This window comes from Pristiophorus japonicus, chromosome 1 (assembly GCF_044704955.1).
Source record: "Pristiophorus japonicus isolate sPriJap1 chromosome 1, sPriJap1.hap1, whole genome shotgun sequence".
In the NCBI taxonomy this organism is placed as follows: domain Eukaryota; kingdom Metazoa; phylum Chordata; class Chondrichthyes; family Pristiophoridae; genus Pristiophorus; species Pristiophorus japonicus.
This window is the reverse complement of record NC_091977.1, coordinates 498457276-498475543: the sequence shown is the minus strand read 5'-3', so window position 1 is coordinate 498475543 and position 18268 is coordinate 498457276.

Below are 18268 nucleotides of genomic sequence, written 5' to 3'. Positions count from 1 at the left end.
GCTGCACCCATTGTTGTACCAAAGTCCGATGGTAAGGTAAGATTGTGTGGTGATTATAAAGTAACCGTAAACCAGGTTCTAGAGGGTAATGTCCCCAATACATTGCCGAATATAGAAGATTTGTTCACAACACTGACAGGTAGTCAGATCTTCTCAAAACTGGATCTTACGAAAGCCTACTTACAGCTTGAACTAGATGAGGAGTCCAAGTCATGTTTGACTATAAATACTCATCTAGGCCTATATCAATTTAATAGGCTACCGTTTGGAGTGTCTTCCGCCCCTGCCATATTCCAAGGGGTGATGAACCAGATTTTGCAAGGTATTGAACGGGTAGTATGTTATTTGGATGATATACTAATTTCAGCACCTAATAGGCAAATTCATAATAACATATTGAATGAAGTCCTCAAACGGCAATAGAAGCACAGAGTACGAGTGTCTGCTCATAAGTGTGAGTTATTTAAAAACTCAGTGGAGTACTTAGGGTACAGAGTAGACAAAGATGGTTTACATCCGACCAAGGAAAAACTGGATGCAATCAGGAATGCACCCACTCCCAGGAATGTCACTGAACTTTGTTCATTCTTGCGTCTTTTGAACTATTATGGGAAGTTCCTACCAAATTTGGCTACAGTATTACATGCACTGAATGAACTCTTGAAAAAACAGGTACATTGGAAGTGGTCAAAAGAATGCGATACAGCATTCAAGGAGTATAAAAGCAAATTGGTAGAGAGTGCCCTGTTACTTCACTATGACATATCTAAGGAGATTAAGCTAGCATGTGATGCCTCTCCATATGAAGTTGAGGCAGTGATCTCTCATGTATCACATAGTGGGGAGGAGAGACCAATTGCTTTTGCTCCACGCACTTTCAGTGCCAGTGAGAGAAATTATGCGCAAATTGAAAGGGAATCTTTGGCATTCATTTTTGGGGTCAAGAAGTTTCACAAATGTGAATAAGTTTACCATCATTACAGACCATAAGCCCCTAACAGCAATCCTCCATCCAAAGTCCCCAGTTCCTACATTAGCTGCAACCCGAATGCAGAGATGGGCTTTGATTTTGTCAGCATATACTATGATATTGAATATAGACAATCAGCTGATCACAGTAATGCAGATGCAATGTCTAGATTGCCTTCCCCATCACAAGCTACACCCGCTAGGGAAGAAGTGTTTTATTTTCATGCATTGCCAGTCACAGCTGAAGAGATTGGTAGAGCAACCAAACGTAACCCAGTGATGTCAAAGGTGTATGATTATATTGCAAATGGATGACCAAATCAGGTAACAGATAAAGATACACATCCATCCTTCATTCGTAGGAATGAATTATCAGTCGATAAAGATTGTATCATGTGGGGTGCAAGAGTGGTTATACCAAATAAATTCAGGTCCAAGTTATTAGGAGACCTCCATGACCAGCACCTGGGAATGTGCTTGACCAAGAGTTTTGCACGCAGTTATTTATGGTGGCCAGGTCTTGATAAAGATATGGAGTACATCGTGAGTGAGTGTACGACATGTCAATCGGTAAGCAAACAACCACCATCAGTACCATTACAGCCATGAAAATGGCCTCCCAGGGTGTGGCAAAGGCTACATATTGATTTTGCTGAGTTAGAAGGACAACAATTGTGCATTGTGATTGATAGCCATTTGAAGTGGATTGAGGTATTCCCAATGTGGAAAATAACAAGTAAAACATTGGACATTTTACGAAGATTATTTTCTTCATTTGGTCTCCCTGAAGAAATTGTTTCGGATAATGGACCACAATTTCATTCAAAAGAATTTGCACAATTCACGAGCAGAAATGGTGTGACACATACCAAGGTTCCACCATACCATCCTGCTTCGAATGGTGCAGCAGAGCGCACTCTCCAAGTTGTAAAATGTGCCCTCATAAAACAAATGCTAGAACCAAATCCAAGGAAACGACAGTTGTCATTGGATCACAAATTGGCTAATTTTTTGATTGCATATCGTAATACTCCTCACACAACTACTGGTAGAACACCAGCAGAGTTGTTGCTCAAACGACAGCCACGAACCAGATTCTCATTGTTAAAACCAAATTTAGCACAGTCCGTAGAAGAGACACAATTAAGACAGAAAGAGAATCATGATAGAGGTAGAGTAAAAGAGAGAAGTGTGAAATTAAACCAGAAGGTGAGAGTGAAGAATCATCACCATAAATAGTTAAAGTGGTTACTAGGAAGAGTGGTGAAGATATCTGGTCCTCACACATATTTGGTCAAGATGTTTGATAATGGACAGGTTAGGTTTGTTCATATTGATCATATTTTACCTACAGACATGGAAGGAGTTGAAGGTGGGAATGATTCAATTATTTCTGACTCATCAGGTAGTTTTTATACACCAGTATCAAATCCTAAATCTAATGTACTGGAAACAAATCCAGGAGAGGATCAGAATGAAAGTCTGAGCCCGAGTCAGGAAAACAAAGAGCCTGAAGTTAGAGTGAGTTCAAATGAAAATCAAAGAAATTCCGTGGAGGAAAACGTTCCTTTGGATGAGCCTCGAATGAGTGTGAAATCAACACCATGTTTGGAAGGTTCTGTTCGAGAGCGAAGGTATCCTCTTCGAAACAGAAAACAAGTGGTCAAGTTAAATTTGTAAATATGGAAAAAAAAACAAGTCTATATCCTGTGTTATGTATAAAAATGAAAGTTATGTATGATGTTTGTTATAATAACTTCTTCATTAAGGAGGGAGAAGTGTAATGTCTGCAAGCTTGCAATGTTTGTAGCTCCACACTGTGGATGTGGACGTATTGTGTAATGCAACTGCAGAGTTAATAATAAACAGAACCAGGCTGTTCCAGAGGCTTCCGACAGAGCTGCCTGCCATGTTAGGAAGCTGTATGTGCTGTGCTCTGTGAATATAGTACAGTTTGATTCCAGGGATCCCCAGATCACAGAAGAGAGTGTGATCCAGCAGTTAACTCTCTCTTTTAAGAACGGTAGGGGTGAGGGTGACAAAGCAAAGGGCAGAGTGTACAAGGTAAAGCCGAGTGTTGGCACCGTTAGGAGAGAGTGGCACCAGGAAGGGGTTAGCTCAGAGAAGAAGTAGGGTTGTTATGGGTGCAGGAGTAAAGAGCATTGGAGGAAAGACTGCCCAGTCACTGACAAAGGGAGTGGGAAAGGGGATCCTCCAGCGCCAGCGCGGAAAGCCACAGATGTGGCGGGAAGCAGCATTGATCCATTCACGGTATTAGTGGCTGCTCTCCGCGCAGTCTTTTTGGCAGGGCAGGGTAGGGTGGACGTGGCAGCAGGCAGCGTACTCCCATCTGCCCCGAACAATCCCGACCCATGACGAGGGATTTCTCAGCCTGTTTACCTGTGCCCACTAATTATGATGCTTGGAAAAGACCGTGCGTGAAGATGGGGGTGGAGAATGTGCAAGAGACCTAACTGCTGGACACTGGAGCTTCAAGCACTATTGTCTATGCAGATAACCCGACCACATCACCTCTATCGAACGGGGTCCCATATAACTTAGTAGGGTTCAGTGGGAATGAATGAACAGGGTCTTTCTTCATCCCGCTAGCCATCGATCTGTGTACACACCATACAGAGTGGAAATGTGTCTTGATGTGGTGGTAGCGGGAGGGAATAGGCATTTTGGGGGCAGACTTCATACTGGCTCACAAGATATTTGTGGATTTCCGGAATCATTGTCATTGCGGGGAAATATGCACAGGAAAGGAGAAGGAGGTGGTAGTTATACCAGGGAAGCAAGGCAAGGGAACCCTGTGTACAATGAAGCCCAAGGGTAGTTATGACCTCGAACCTTTGGTCACTTCTACCCCGGCGGAGTACAGGGCAGATGTGTGAGCCAACCTTGTGGCATTCGCTATACACAAGCACGACTGCGGCAGGGTGCAGGGGTGGAGGTCAGAGTAGAAGGAGACCCCATGATCTGACCACAGAAACAGTACAACTTCCCCAGAGAGGCAGAGGCGGATTTAGAGACGGCATTGGTATCACTGGTTGAGCAGGGTGTGTTGAGAACCTTAGCGGCCCATGTGAACTCTCTATGAGTTATGAAACCGGACAACTCGTGGAGAGCCACTGTAGACTATCGGGTTCTTAACAAGAACATCCCAGCCTGTGCCCCCACCGTCGCAGCTGTAGCCGACCTGATCGAGAGCATCCCAGCATCCATGTAAACATTCACGGTGCTGGACATTTCGAAAGGATTCTGGTCTATCCCTCTCAAAAGGGAGGACCAGTATAAGTTCCCATTAACATTCAAGGGTCAGCAGTACACATGGACCTGCCTTCCCCAAGGGTTTCATAACAGTCCTTCTATTTTCCACCAATGTATGGCCAACTGTTAAAAAGGGTTCAGCAGACCGTGCCAGCTTATGCAGTATGTGGACGACCTGCTTTTGTTCTCCAAAGAGGGGGAGGAGCATGGCCCACCGCTGGCTGAGCTGCTGAGTCTGTTAAAGGAAGCTGGGTTCAAGGTTAATCCCAAGAAAGCACAGATCGGCCAGCAGGGAATAAAATTCCTCGGGCTGAACGGGCGTTGCGGGGAGAGGGCCATCGATGAGACGAGGAGGCTCAGGAGCTACCTGCCCCGACCACGGTAAAGAGGGTAAGATCCTTCCTGGGACTCACAGGGTACTGCAGGGATTACATAGAGGACTATGCCACGACGGCAGCCCCTCTACTTCGGCTCCTCCACAAGGGAGTGGGCTGGGAGCGGGATGAGGACTGCATGGCATCTTTTAGTCATCTGAAGAGAGACCTGCAGGCTTTAGGAGTGATTGATGGGGGAGTTGAGTTATTTTGGAGGTAGCTGCCACAGGGGACAGTTTGAGCGCAGTGCTGCTCCAGGAGCAGCATGGCAAGCTGAGGCCTGTGGTATACTCATCAAGAATCCTCACAGATGTAGAGAGGGGGTACTCCAATTGTGAGAGGCACCTGCTTGCCACACATTGGGCCATGAAGAGATCACAAATCTTCACGGGGGCATCCCCGATAATTCTCTTAATCCGTCATATGCCCACTCAGACGCTTCTGGATGGGAGGATAAAGGATGGCATGGTGAGCAGTGCACGCATTGCTCGCTGGACTTTATTGCTCTCTCAGATGAATTTGAGTGTGAAAGGCTTCTTTGAGTCCAAGCTTGTCGCAAATTTGATCTACCCAGAGGTGGCTCACATATGTTCTGTTGAAGGAGTATGGGGCGTAGACATAGGGTTTCGGGCTGGGATCCATCCCATGGGCCGCGAGATCTATGTAGGCGGGTCCAGTACAGTGGTGGCAGGCCAGCGACTCACTGGATGCGTGATTTTTGACCTAAAGGCAGGCATTGCCAAAGCCATTAAACTCCCGAGCAACATGAGCACCCAGCCTGCTGAACTGTCGGTGGTGGTGTATGTGGTTACCCACCCCGCAGAATTCCCTATACCCTACGCGATTTGCTCGGACAGCATGTTCACTTGCAATTCGTGGACAGAATATTTAGCCATTTGGTCTCATCGTGGGTTCACATCTGCAGACGGGAAACTCCTAGCAACCATGCCACTGTTGCGACAGATCATAACATCGCTGGAACCCGGGGGATTTCTGTATCCACAAAGTTATGGCCCATTCTAAGACAGAACCCCATGCGGAAGGCAATCAGCAGGCTGACATACTGGCCAAAGAAGATGTTCGAACAGGCACGTTTTGGGATCCATATGAGTCGAGTCCAGTAGCAGCGATCAGAGACAGAGGTGGGACACAAGGGAGTGCAGGGGTTGCATTGGCCCCAGACCTAAAGATGGTCCAGGCACAGGATCCCGTCCTAAATGTCATGTATCTTACATTATTATATATAACTGTATCCTAACATGCTATACATGACTGTAATAAGATATGACCTGTAACCACCCTATATGACCTGTAACCACCAGTCATTGAAGGTTGGCATGCAGGTACAGCAGGCGGTTAAGAAAGCAAATGGCATGTTGGCCTTCATAGTGAGGGGATTTGAGTACAGGGACAGGGAGGTGTTGCTACAGTTGTACAGGGCCTTGGTGAGGCCACACCTGGAGTATTGTGTACAGTTTTGGTCTCCTAACTTGAGGAAGGACATTCTTGCTATTGAGGGAGTGCAGCGAAGGTCCACCAGACTGATTCCCGGGACGGCGGGACTGGCCTATCAAGAAAGACTGGATCAACTGGGCTTGTATTCACTGGAGTTCAGAAGAATGAGAGGGGACCTCATAGAAACGTTTAAAATTCTGATGGGTTTAGACAGGTTAGATGCAGGAAGAATGTTCCCAATGTTGGGGAAGTCCAGAACCAGGGGACACAGTGTAAGGATAAGGGGTAAGCCATTGAGGACCGAGATGAGAAGAAACTTCTTCACCCAGAGAGTGGTGAACCTGTGGAATTCTCTACCACAGAAAGTTGTTGAGGCCAATTCACTAAATATATTCAAAAAGGAGTTAGATGAAGTCCTTACTACTAAGGGGATCAAGGGGTATGGCGAGAAAGCAGGAATGGGGTACTGAAGTTGCATGTTCAGCCATGAACTCATTGAATGGCGGTGCAGGCTCGAAGGGCTGAATGGCCGAATCCTGCACCTATTTTCTATGTTTCTATGTTTCTATACCTTACCACCAGGGGTGCACTTGCAAGAGAGAGGTATATAAGGAGAGGTCTCAGGCAAGTGCAGCATTCCAGAGCTGTGAAATAAAGGTGCAGGTCCAGAGTGACCTTGACTTCACTACATGCCTCATGTGAATCTGTACTGAGGGGACAGGACTTTACACTAAAGACTGTTCTGGAGACACTGGCTAAGGGAGTTAAGGTAGAGGACCAATACGGAGTGGCAGACATTACGGAAAAGGAAGGGATGGTTTTCAGAGAGAAACAGTAGGTAGTTCCGCAGCAGCACCGGAGAGAATTCCTTCAGTTGGCCCACGAGAATCCAGGAGCGGGGCACCCCAGGCCGGAGATCACCTGGCAATGGGTGGAACAGGCAGGGTGGTGGCCACAACTGAGGGAGGACGTCCGCGACTTCTGCGCGGATTGCTTGGTGTGTGCTGCAAACAACCCTGACCCCCAGAAAAGGAAGGTATCCATGGGACACACTAGTAGAGTGGAGGGACCATGGCAGTCCATACAGGTCGATTATATCGGACCGCTGTCCACCGCGCAGGGGGGTTACAAGTACTGCCTGGTTCTGGTAGATGTGTTCTCTAAATGGGTAGAAGCCTTCCCATGTCGAACAGCCACAGCTTTGGGGACTGCAAGGATTCTAGTGAGAGAAGTGTTCTCTAGGTGGGGGCTACCAAAGTATATGGAGTCCGATCAGGGGAGTCATGTAGGCAACTCTGAAGATGCTAGGTGTAGAGGGTAAATGGCACGTCGCCCACAACCCGCAGTCATCGGGGATTGTGGAGCCGAAGAATAGGACCATCAAGGAAAGTTTACAGAAAGAGACGGGAGACTTGCCTAAAAAATGAGTGGAGGTCTTGCCGTTAGTTCTGATGGGGGTCCGAGCCAGCCCATCTAGAAGCACAGGTTATTCCCCGCATGAACTCGTGACTGGCAGGGTCATGAGAACGCCCAGCTGGTTCTCACGGAAGGTCAGTTGAGAGAGGTGAACCGGGAAAGGTTTGTTAAGAATCTGTTTGAGCATTTCAAACAGATCCATTGGCAGGCTGCCAGTAACATGGGGAAGCAACATTGTAGAAATTGTTTATTGCTTGAGCCTCAGAAGCACCGGTGGAGACGAACCGACCATGACCACTGTGGGTTGCTCGAAGGATGGGGAGAGCATCTATCTCCATGAGGGAAGATGGCCGGGATGGCTGGGGTCAAATTCCAGTATTCCAGCCATGACAAGTTCACCGATGGTGAAATGTCCATCCCATGCCCGAGAATAGGGGTTACCATCTCTCGGGTTAGGGTAACGGAGGGTAAGCGGGTGTGCCTTAGCTGTGGGGTACACATTCCACAGGAAACTGAGTGCGGACACAGTGGACCAGACAGCTGACTGGGAAAGACTAAGTAATAACATGTACCGGATGATCACGGGTTCTCAGGGAGGAGTGAATGTGTGTTGGGATAAGTGGTGGGAATCCGAGAAAGTGATTTATACGTGTGTGTGGGGGTCAGAAAAGATCTGCCCAACTGGTGTGTCAATTGTGTTTAGCAGGCGATGGCAGGGCGCCGGGGGTGGGATCGGAGTGTGGACTCCTGTGTGATCCCAAATCTCCCGAACACCATCAACGCCACAGAGCTCATCTCATACATCAGGACGCCCCCGGCCCAGAGCCACAACGATACAGACGACTGTAGATAGGTGTCCCACCACCACCAGGGGTCCGGGGAATGGGTTGATGTTAATCCCTACTGACAAGGTTTTGTTTCAGAATGTGCACCATTCAATGGCATCCGTGATCCTCAGCCTGACTGAAGTCCATCTGCCTGTGTGGTGTCCGAAGAAGACAGAGAAGCTTTATGAAGCTCTGTTAAAAGTGATGTTTCAGGAATTTTATGAAGTGGACTATGAAAATGCAGATAAAGAACAGCTTTATGGTCTGAATGTTGGGAATAGTGTGGGGTCCGGAAGGCAGAGAAGAGGGATCTGAAATGATGTAACCACAAAGTTCAGTACAGTAACGGGTATTGTTAATAGTAAGGATGATGTACAACTCCAGATGCAGATCACTGGGCTGAGAACCAACTGCGTAAGATTCTAGGCGAAGAGAATACAATGGTGGGTTCAGAGCTTCATGAGGATCAGGCAATGACCATTCATTTAAAGTAGGTCATTGCGGAGCTGGAGAGGCACGCTAAAACTGTTAATAATTTGATACGGGAGGACAGGAACACCTTGGAGCAGGCTGCATGGAATAAGGTGTGTGTGCTGTATGGAGCTTGGTTGCTGGGTGAGGGCCGCAGTAACCTGGAGGACCTGAGGCAAGGTCGTATCCCTTCATGGTTAAACAACAAGCATCTCGCCACGCTGCACCCGTATAGCAATTCGTTGAGCCTGTGCCAGCTTCGGTTAGCCTCTGAAGTCTACCCCGTCCTTGTAGATTGTGGGCGGTCCAACCATATAGTGATGGAAATTGTAGTGAGGATGCCGGTAATGGGCGGGTCACCCCAGCCAGCACCAGTATACAGGGTTGAGAATATCGGGGTCATTTGTGGAGGAGTGCATGTTCGTTTTAAAGCGGTCCCGCCATATGTCATAAAGTGGGAGCATGCTACGACAGGCACTGACCTCTCCGGATGCCAGAGCCAGGATGCACACGTAATACTGTGTCCCCAGCACTTGATTGCTTTTTCTTGATCAGAATCTGGGTTTGCTTCTGCAGCGCGGAACCTATCAATGCATCATGGAAGTGTTGGCACCAGATCACGTACCTCCACAGGTAGCATACGTGATGAGTGGGACATACTGTGTCACCACAAGTGCGCTCCACTACCGGTACAGCCAGGACATGTGGTGTCCGGTGAGCGACAGCAGTTTTTGTTTCAAACCCAAGGCTGAGGTTCAAGTGGCATAAGAGCGAATCACTCCCATCCCTGAACCTTCGACCATTCACCTCACTGTGAACAACACTCTCACGCATCTCCAGGACTATGTGGAGCATTTCAGGTACCCGATTCCTTTTCCTCACTGAGTTAATAAATACCGTTAAGCTGTCCCAGAAACATTATTACACTTTAGAGCAAAAGCCAATCGAAGTGGGGGAGGAGATCAAGGGGATTGTCTCGCCACCGTGGTGGGACATCGGTCTGAGTGTAGAGATCCCTCCCTGGATCCGTGTTTGTTCCCATGCATTAGTGTCATGTATCTTACATTATTATATATAACTGTATCCTAACATGCTATACATGACTGTAATAAGATATGACCTGTAACCACCAGCATACCTTACCACCAGGGGTGCACTTGCAAGAGACAGGTATATAAGGGCAGGTCTCAGGCAAGTGCAGCATTCCAGAGCTGTGAAATAAAGGTGCAGGTCCAGAGTGACCTTGACTTCACTACATGCCTCGTGTGAATCTGTACTGAGGGGACAGGACTTTACAATTAGATATCATACAATTGTTGCTTGTAGGCTACTTGTTTTACACTCGCTGCAGGCGACGGAGCCAGATGCTCCGAGTGCGGTGGCAAGGGATGTTAGATCGACCCAGAGAGGTGTAATTGATTTATGTTGATGATGGTTTCTCTCTGCTAAAACTTGTAATGTACCAAAGTTCTGTAAACAAGTGTATTATATTTTGGTTATAGTTTTACATTCTGTATTGCACGATGTGCGCTGTTATGATTTTTGTAATGTGTTACCACCTGTCAATGCTGTACTGTGTGATGTGCACGGTGCCTTTTTGGTAACATCTTGTGTATTAGTCCAAACCGTTTGTGTTGTGCATGCAATAACTGTTAGACTGATTACTGTTTAACCCAAGAGGTATGACCTTGGCTCTGCTTTATGAAGGCCCAAAGTGACTAATATACAAAATGGCTGGCCTTTTATACTTGGGCTGCACACACGTGCGTGCAGCCTAATGGCCTCCAACAGTGACGTCATCTAGTGGCTAGTGATTCCAAAAGTACATACATGACAAAACCCCCTCTGAGATATTAACGCAGTCTTTTACAAATTGAGTTGTTCCGGTGTTTTACGCTCCCAGATTGACCCTCTCAGTTCAACTCCAGCCTTGGGTGAGTGTTCAGAGTCTGTTGTGACTGGTGGCTGGGTGGCTGACCTGGTGGGAGTGGCAATGACCATGTCAGGGATTGAAAGTCCATTTTCATTGAACATGTCAGTGATTGAAAGTCCCGATTCACCGATGACCACTGAGTCCTCTGATGATGGGGTGTAGGTTGGTTGATTGTCGATTGTTTCTTCCTCTGACTGTTCCAGTTCATCTGTGTGCCACAGCTTTGTCTGATCCATATGTTTCCTGCATTTTTGCCCATTTTTGAGCTTGACAATAAATACTCTGTTGCCCTCCTTCGGCATGACAGTACCAGCGATCGACTTGGGACCCTGACCATAATTCAAAACATATACAGGATCATTTACAGAAATATCGTGTGACACAGCTGCGCAATCATGATACCCTTGCTGACTTTGTCTTCTGTATTCACATGATTACTCAAGTCAAGGTGTACAAGAGATAGCTTGGTCTTAAGACCTCTCTTCATTATTAGTTCAGCAGGCGAGACCCTGGTAAGCGTGTGTGGTCTTGTCCTGTAACTAAGCAGTATGTATGACAGGCGGGTCTGCAGTGTCCCTTGGGTTACTCACTTCATACCCTGCTTTATGATTTGGACAGCACGCTCTGCTTGCCCATTGGATGCAGGTTTGAACAGTGCTCACCTTACATGTTTGATACCATTGAGTTTCATGAACTCTTGAAACTCCTGACTGGTGAAGCACGATCCGTTGTCACTAACAACGATGTCAGGCAGACCATGTGTCGCGAACATGACACTGAGATTCTCAATGGTAGCTGTGGATGTGCTGGATGACATGATTATACACTCTATCCACTTCGAATATGCATTCACCACAAGTAAAAACATCTTCCCCAAGAAGGGACCTGCAAAGTCTATGTGGATCCTGAACCATGGTTTGGACGGCCACGACCACAGTCTTAGCGGCGATTCCGCTGGTGCTTTGCTGAGCTGCATGCAAGTGTTGTACTGAGGCACACATGATTCCCATTCAGAGTCAATTCCTGGCCACCATACATGAGACCTGGCGATGGCTTTCATCATTACAATGCCGGGAGTTCATGTACAAATTTCTCTCTTCCTTTCTTGGGCATAACAACACGATTGCCCCACAGTATACAATCCGACTGAATAGACGGTTCATCTTTGCGACGAATGTAAGGTTTGGTCTCCTCGCATATTTGCTTGGGTATAGCAGACCAATCACCTTTGAGGATGCAACTCTTCATTACCGATAAAATCTGGTCCTGGCTGGTACAGGTCTTAACTTGTTGAGCCGTGACAGGGGTTCCTTCACTCTCAAAAGCATCCATAACTAACAATAGGTCCGCCAGTTGTGGCGTTTCCACCTCCGGTGTGGGCAACGGCAGACAGCTCAAAGCATTGGCACAATTCTTGGTGGCAGCTCTATGGCAAATGACATAACCATAAGCAGATAATTTCAGCACCCACCCCTGGATGCGGGATGAAGCATTGGTATTGATACCTTTGTATTCAGAGAACAGTGAAAGAGCGGCTTGTGATCTGTCTCCAATTCAAACTGAAGACCAAACAGGTACTGATGCATCTTTTTAACCCCATATACACAGGCTAGTGCTTCTTTCTCTATCATGCTTCAGGCAGAGTCAGCATGGATTTAGGAAGGGGAAGTCATGTTTGACAAATTTGCTGAAGTTCTTTGAAGATGTAACGAACAGGGTGGATAAAGGGGAACCAGTGGATGTGGTGTATTTGGACTTTCAGAAGGCATTTGACAAGGTGCCAAATAAAAGGTTACTGCACAAGATAAAAGTTCATGGGATTGGGAGTAATATATTAGCATGGATAGAGAATTGGCTAACTAACAGAAAACTGAGAGTCGGGATAAATGGTTCATTCTCTGGTTGGCAACCAGTAACTAGTGGGGTGCCGCAAGGATCAGTGCTGTGACCCCAACTATTTAAAATCTATATGAATGACTTGGAAGAAGAGACTGAGTGTAACGTGGCCAAGTTTGCTGATGATACAAAGATGGGCGAAAAAGCAATGTGTGAGGAGGACACAAAAAATCTGCAAAAGGACATAGACAGGCTAAGTGAGTGGGCAAAAATTTGGCAGATGGAGTATAATGTTAGAAAGTGTGAGGTCATGCACTTTGGCAGAAAAAAAATCAAAGATCAAGTTATTATTTAAATGGAGAAAGATTGCAAAGTGCCGCAGTACAGCAGGACCTGGGGGTACCTGTGCATGAAACACAAAAGGATAGTATGCAGGTATAGCAAGTGATCAGGAACGCCAATGGAGAGGTGAAGCACGATCCGTTGTCACTAACAACGATGTCAGGCAGACCATGTGTCGCGAACATGACACTGAGATTCTCAATGCAAAGGAGATGGAGTAGAAAAGCAGGGAAGTCTTGTTCCAGCTATATAAGGTATTGGTGAGGCCACACCTGGAATACTCTGTGCAGTTTTGGTTTCCATATTTATGAAAGGATATACTTGTTTTGGAGGTAGTTCAGAGAAGGTTCACTCGGTTGATTCCAGAGATGAGGGGGTTGACTTATGAGGAAAGGTTGAATGGGTTGGGCCTCTACTCATTGGAACTCAGAAGAATGAGAGATGATCTTATCAAAACGTATAAGATTATGAGGGGGCTTGACAAGGTGGATGCAGAGAGAATTTTTCCCTGATGGGGGAGACTAGAACTAGAGAGCATGATCTTAGAATAAGGGGCCACCCATTTAAAACTGGGATGAGGAGAAATTTCTTCTCTCAGAGGGTTGTAAATCTGTGGAATTTGCTGCCTCAGAGAACTGTGGAAGCTGGGACATTGAATAAATTTAAGACAGAAATGGACAGTTACTTAAATGATAAAGGGATAAGGGGTTATGGGGAACGGGTGGGAAGTGGAGCTGAGTCTATGATCAGATCAGCCATGATCTTATTGAATGGCGGAGCAGGCTCGATGAGCTGTATGGCTTACTGCTGCTCCTATTTCTTATGTTCTTATGTTCTTCTTATGCAGTAGGCAAACTGTTTGAAGCATGCACGACTCATTGAAGTTTACCCGACTCATTAGTTTGTTGGAGTACGCAACCAATTCCAGATGACGAAGCATCACAGGCCAATACCAAACATTTAAATGGGTCATAATTACCAGCAGCTTGTTCGAGCAAAGCAGATTATTGGCTTTCTCAAAAGCTCTGTCTTGAGACGCACCTCACACCCAGTTGTCACCTTTTCTTAGCAGCATGAGCAGTGGTTCTATTAAGGTGCTGAATTTAGGTAGGAAGTTACCGAAGTAGTTGAGTAGACCCAGGAACGAATGCAGCTCCGTCACATTCTGAAGCTTGGGTGCATTCTTGATGGCCCTGATTTTCGTGTCTGTGGGCCTGATGCCGTCAGCAGCAATTTTCCTCCCCAGGAATTCTACCTCTGGTGCCATGAAGACACACTTTGAGCATTTCAGTCTGAGTCCCACTTTGTCCAGACAAGGAAAACCTCTTCCAGGTGTTTCAGATATTGCTCGGAGTCACGACCTTCGATCAGTATGTCATCTTGGAACACGACAGTTCTGGGAACAGACTTAAGTAGACTCTCCATGTTCCTCTGAAGTATTGCTGCAGCTGAACGAATTCCAAAAGGGCACCCATGATAAATAAACAGTCCTTTATGCGTGTTAATGCACTTAAGTCTCTTCGATGTCTCGACCAGCTCCTATGTCATCTAGGCCGATGTCAAAGCCTAGTTTGGTGAACGACTTCCCCCCGGCTAGTGTTGCAAACAAATCATCAGCCTTCGGTAACGGGTGCTGATCCTGTTTCAAAACCCTGTTGATCGTAGCCTTATAGTTTCTACAGATTCTGACTGTGTCATCACCTTTCAGCACAGGAACAATGGGACTGGCCCAATCATTAAATGATATGATCCCTTCACGCTGGAGTCTATCTGGTTCGATTTCGACCTGCTCCTTCATCATATACGGAACTGCTCGAGTTTTATGATGGACAGGTATTGCATCCGAGTCCATGTGGATCTGCACCTTGGCTCCCGTGAAGTTGCCAATGCTTGGTTCGAACAGCGAGGGGAACTTGCTCAGTACTTGGGCACATGTATCTTTCTCCAATGACAACGCCTTGATGTCGTTCCAATTGTATCTGATTTTTTTCAAGCCAGTTCCTGAATAGGGTTGGGCCATTGCCTGGGACAATCCATAGCGATAACTCGTGAACTGCACCATCATACAACACTTTAATTGTGGCACCACCAATCTTTGGTACATGTGCGCAACTTGGCATTTATTGGAATCAGTCTGGGTCTCACAGCTTTAGTATCCCACAGCTTGTCAAATGTCCTCTGGCTTATTATCAATCGACTGTACTCATTCCTGACTTAACCCCGTGTCCCGTTCCATCGATACTTGCACCCCATTAAATTTCATTATCAGTTTAGTCTTAGTCAGGAATGAGTATAGTCCATACACCTCCTCCTCTGGTATCTCGGATCGCATATCCGGATCTGCGCGAGTCTGACCATCATCCTCCACGTGGTGTGTCGCAGCACGCTTGCTCATCTGCGGTCACTTGAGCTGAAGATGCCCCTTTCTCAGACAGCCTTTGCAACTATATTGCTTAAATCGGCACTACTGGTGCCGGTGATTTCCCCCACAATGCCAACACGGAGAAATCAGATGCATTCCTGCTCGCGAACTTTGGGCAGCTACAGATTTCTCGTACGCAATCGGGTAAGCCCTCCCATGTGCCGCTCTGCTGAACGCTGAATCAATCATATTTACAATACTTGCCGAGTTTTGATTTTTCACTGATATCTGCTTTAGATTTCTATCCGTCATCATTCATTACTGAGTGATCGTGATGGCCCTATTCAAGTCCAACATCTCCACCGCTAATAGTTTATGCAGGATCACCTCGTGATTGAAGCCAATTACAAAGAAGTCCTGCAGCTTGTCTGCCAACACAGCCCCAAACTTACATGGTCCTGCTAGATGTCGCAGGTCGTCAACGAATTCCACGGCATTCTGGCCCTCTGAGCGAACGTGCGTGTAAAATCTGTATCTTGAGATGATGATGCCTTCGTCTGGCTTCAGGTGATCCTGTACCAGTGTACACAATTCTTCATACGTCTTCTCTGTTGGACTCACAGGCTGGAGTAGAATCTTTATCAGACCATAAATTTTTGGACTGCAAACCGTGAGGAACACCGCCCTTCGCTGATCTGCATCGCCAACCTTCTCCATTTTGTTGGCCACGAAGAACTGGCTTAAACAGCACATAAAGTCTGCCCAATCTCCTCTTTCCACAAATCGCTCCAACAATCCAATTGTGCTCATTTTTTTATGCAAAGGTTCTTGTTGCCTCGTCGCCAAATGTTGTGTATGCAATAACTGTTTGACTGAGTGCTGTTTAACTCCAAGAGGTATAACCTTGGCTCTGCTTTATTAAGGCCCAAAGTGACTAATATACAAAATGGCTGGCTTTTTATACTTGGGCTGCACACACATGCGTGCAGCCCAATGGCCTCCAACAGTGACAGCATCTAGTGGCTAGTGATCCCAAAAGTACATACATGACAGTTTGAATGTGTGAAGAAGCCGTTTTCGCTGATGTTTTGACTCTGTAGAAGGGAACTGTGACACGCAGCAAAGGGGACAGTTCCAGGGATTTAAAACGTAAAATCATGGGAACAGCTTCACTTCTGGGAGACTTTTGCCTATGCTCTCTCATCGAGTGATGCTTTATGGAAAGAAAAAGCATCAGACGGGGAACTGAAGAGATCGCAAAGGCTCTATTTGAAGAATGGACTCAGTCGAGAATATTTTGTGGACTTTATGGGATTTTTCTGAGGGTATTTTTCCCTGTGATGGGATCACCCTGTGCAGAGAGACCACATGGCAGTTGGCTGTGACAAAAGAACTGTCAGTCATCCAGAATGTATGGGTTTGCCCGCCAGTCCTAGCTAAAGGAAGGGGGCCATATGCAAAAGCAATTCTCACCTCTATCTCAGAAGTGAAGCAGAACAATGATCCCACGAGCCTGGCCAGCCAAAGAGGAGCCAGTTTTTTTTTTCTCAACATAAAGACCGAGATATGTCCCAGACTCAGGGCCATTAGTCCAATACACATGGGTCTGATGGCCCATCACTAACTAAGCACCGGAGTGCTTAGAAACAAAAGGGTTTTAAAGATTGGTAGGAAAGATAGGGGTAGCAAGACTCCTATAAAGATAGACTCTTTTCCACCATTTCACTACACCCCAGTCCCACCTCCCCCCACCCCCTGCCCCCCTTCTCCCTCTCGCTCTCGACGTAACAAGAAGTACCAGAGGAGGAAGCCGCAGTTGTGCAGAAGAAGCCGCTGAGATAGAGAACCGCATACCCCTCACAGGGTACGGCCTCCAGGCAGCGACTTCCCACAGCTGAGCTGAGCGCTTGAGACCGACTGTGTGTGGTGGTGAGCATGGTCGCGTGTTCCCAAGCCGGTAACCAGATATCCCAGGCGAGCTGGGTGAGGTGTAAGGGCTCAGGGTTTTCTCAGAAGTAAAGTTGTTCGGGGCTGTTATGGGGAGGAAGCTTTGTTTGGTTGAGCCAGGCGAAGGGGCTGTGACCGGGTAATTCATTGGTAGGAGTGGAGTTAGAATCCACCACAGCAACAAGGGAATTATTGTATGTTACCGGTCCTCAGTTTTGTACTGTATGTATGTTGTTTGTAAGCTGGATCTTATTCTCCATTTCGTTTAGTAGTGCATATTTTAGCCAGGGTATGTTAGACTAAATAAATATAAGTACGATTTTTCACCGAAGCGTTCCTGTCTGTGACTTATTTCATTTACACTTTGAATATTAATCCCCGGGTATAGAATTTTCATAAGGCAGGGGCAATTCAAACCATCCAATTGGGCTAGGATCAAAACTGCTTGCAAAACGTTAAACAAATATTTTGTATTTGTCTTCACAGTAGAAGACACAAAAAGCATACCGAAAATGATGGGGAGCCAAGAATTAATGAGGGTAAAGAACTTAATGTAATTCATGTAATTAGAGAAAAAGTACTAGAGAAACTAATGGGACTAAAAGCCGACAATTCCCCTGATCCTGACGGCCTACATCCTAGGGTTATAAAAGAAATGGCTGCAGAGATAATGGAAGCATTGGTTTTGATCTTTCAAAATTCCCTACATTCTAGGACGGTCTCAGCGGAAAGGAGAGAGAGATTAAAAACAGGGAATTACAGGCCAGTTAGCCTGACATCAGTCATCAGGAAAATGCTGGAATCCATTATTAAAGAAGTGGTATCAGGGCACTTAGATAAGCATAACATGATTAGGCAAAATCAACATGGTTTTAGGAAAAGGAAATCATGTTTGACAAATTTATTCGAGTTTTTTAGGATGTAACTAACAGGGTAGATAAAGGGGAGCCAGTGGACGTGGTATACTTGGATTTCCAAAAGGTATATAAGGTGCCACATAAAAGAATACCCTGTATTGCACAAGATAAGGGCCGAATGGCCACCCACTCAGTTCTGCTCCCCC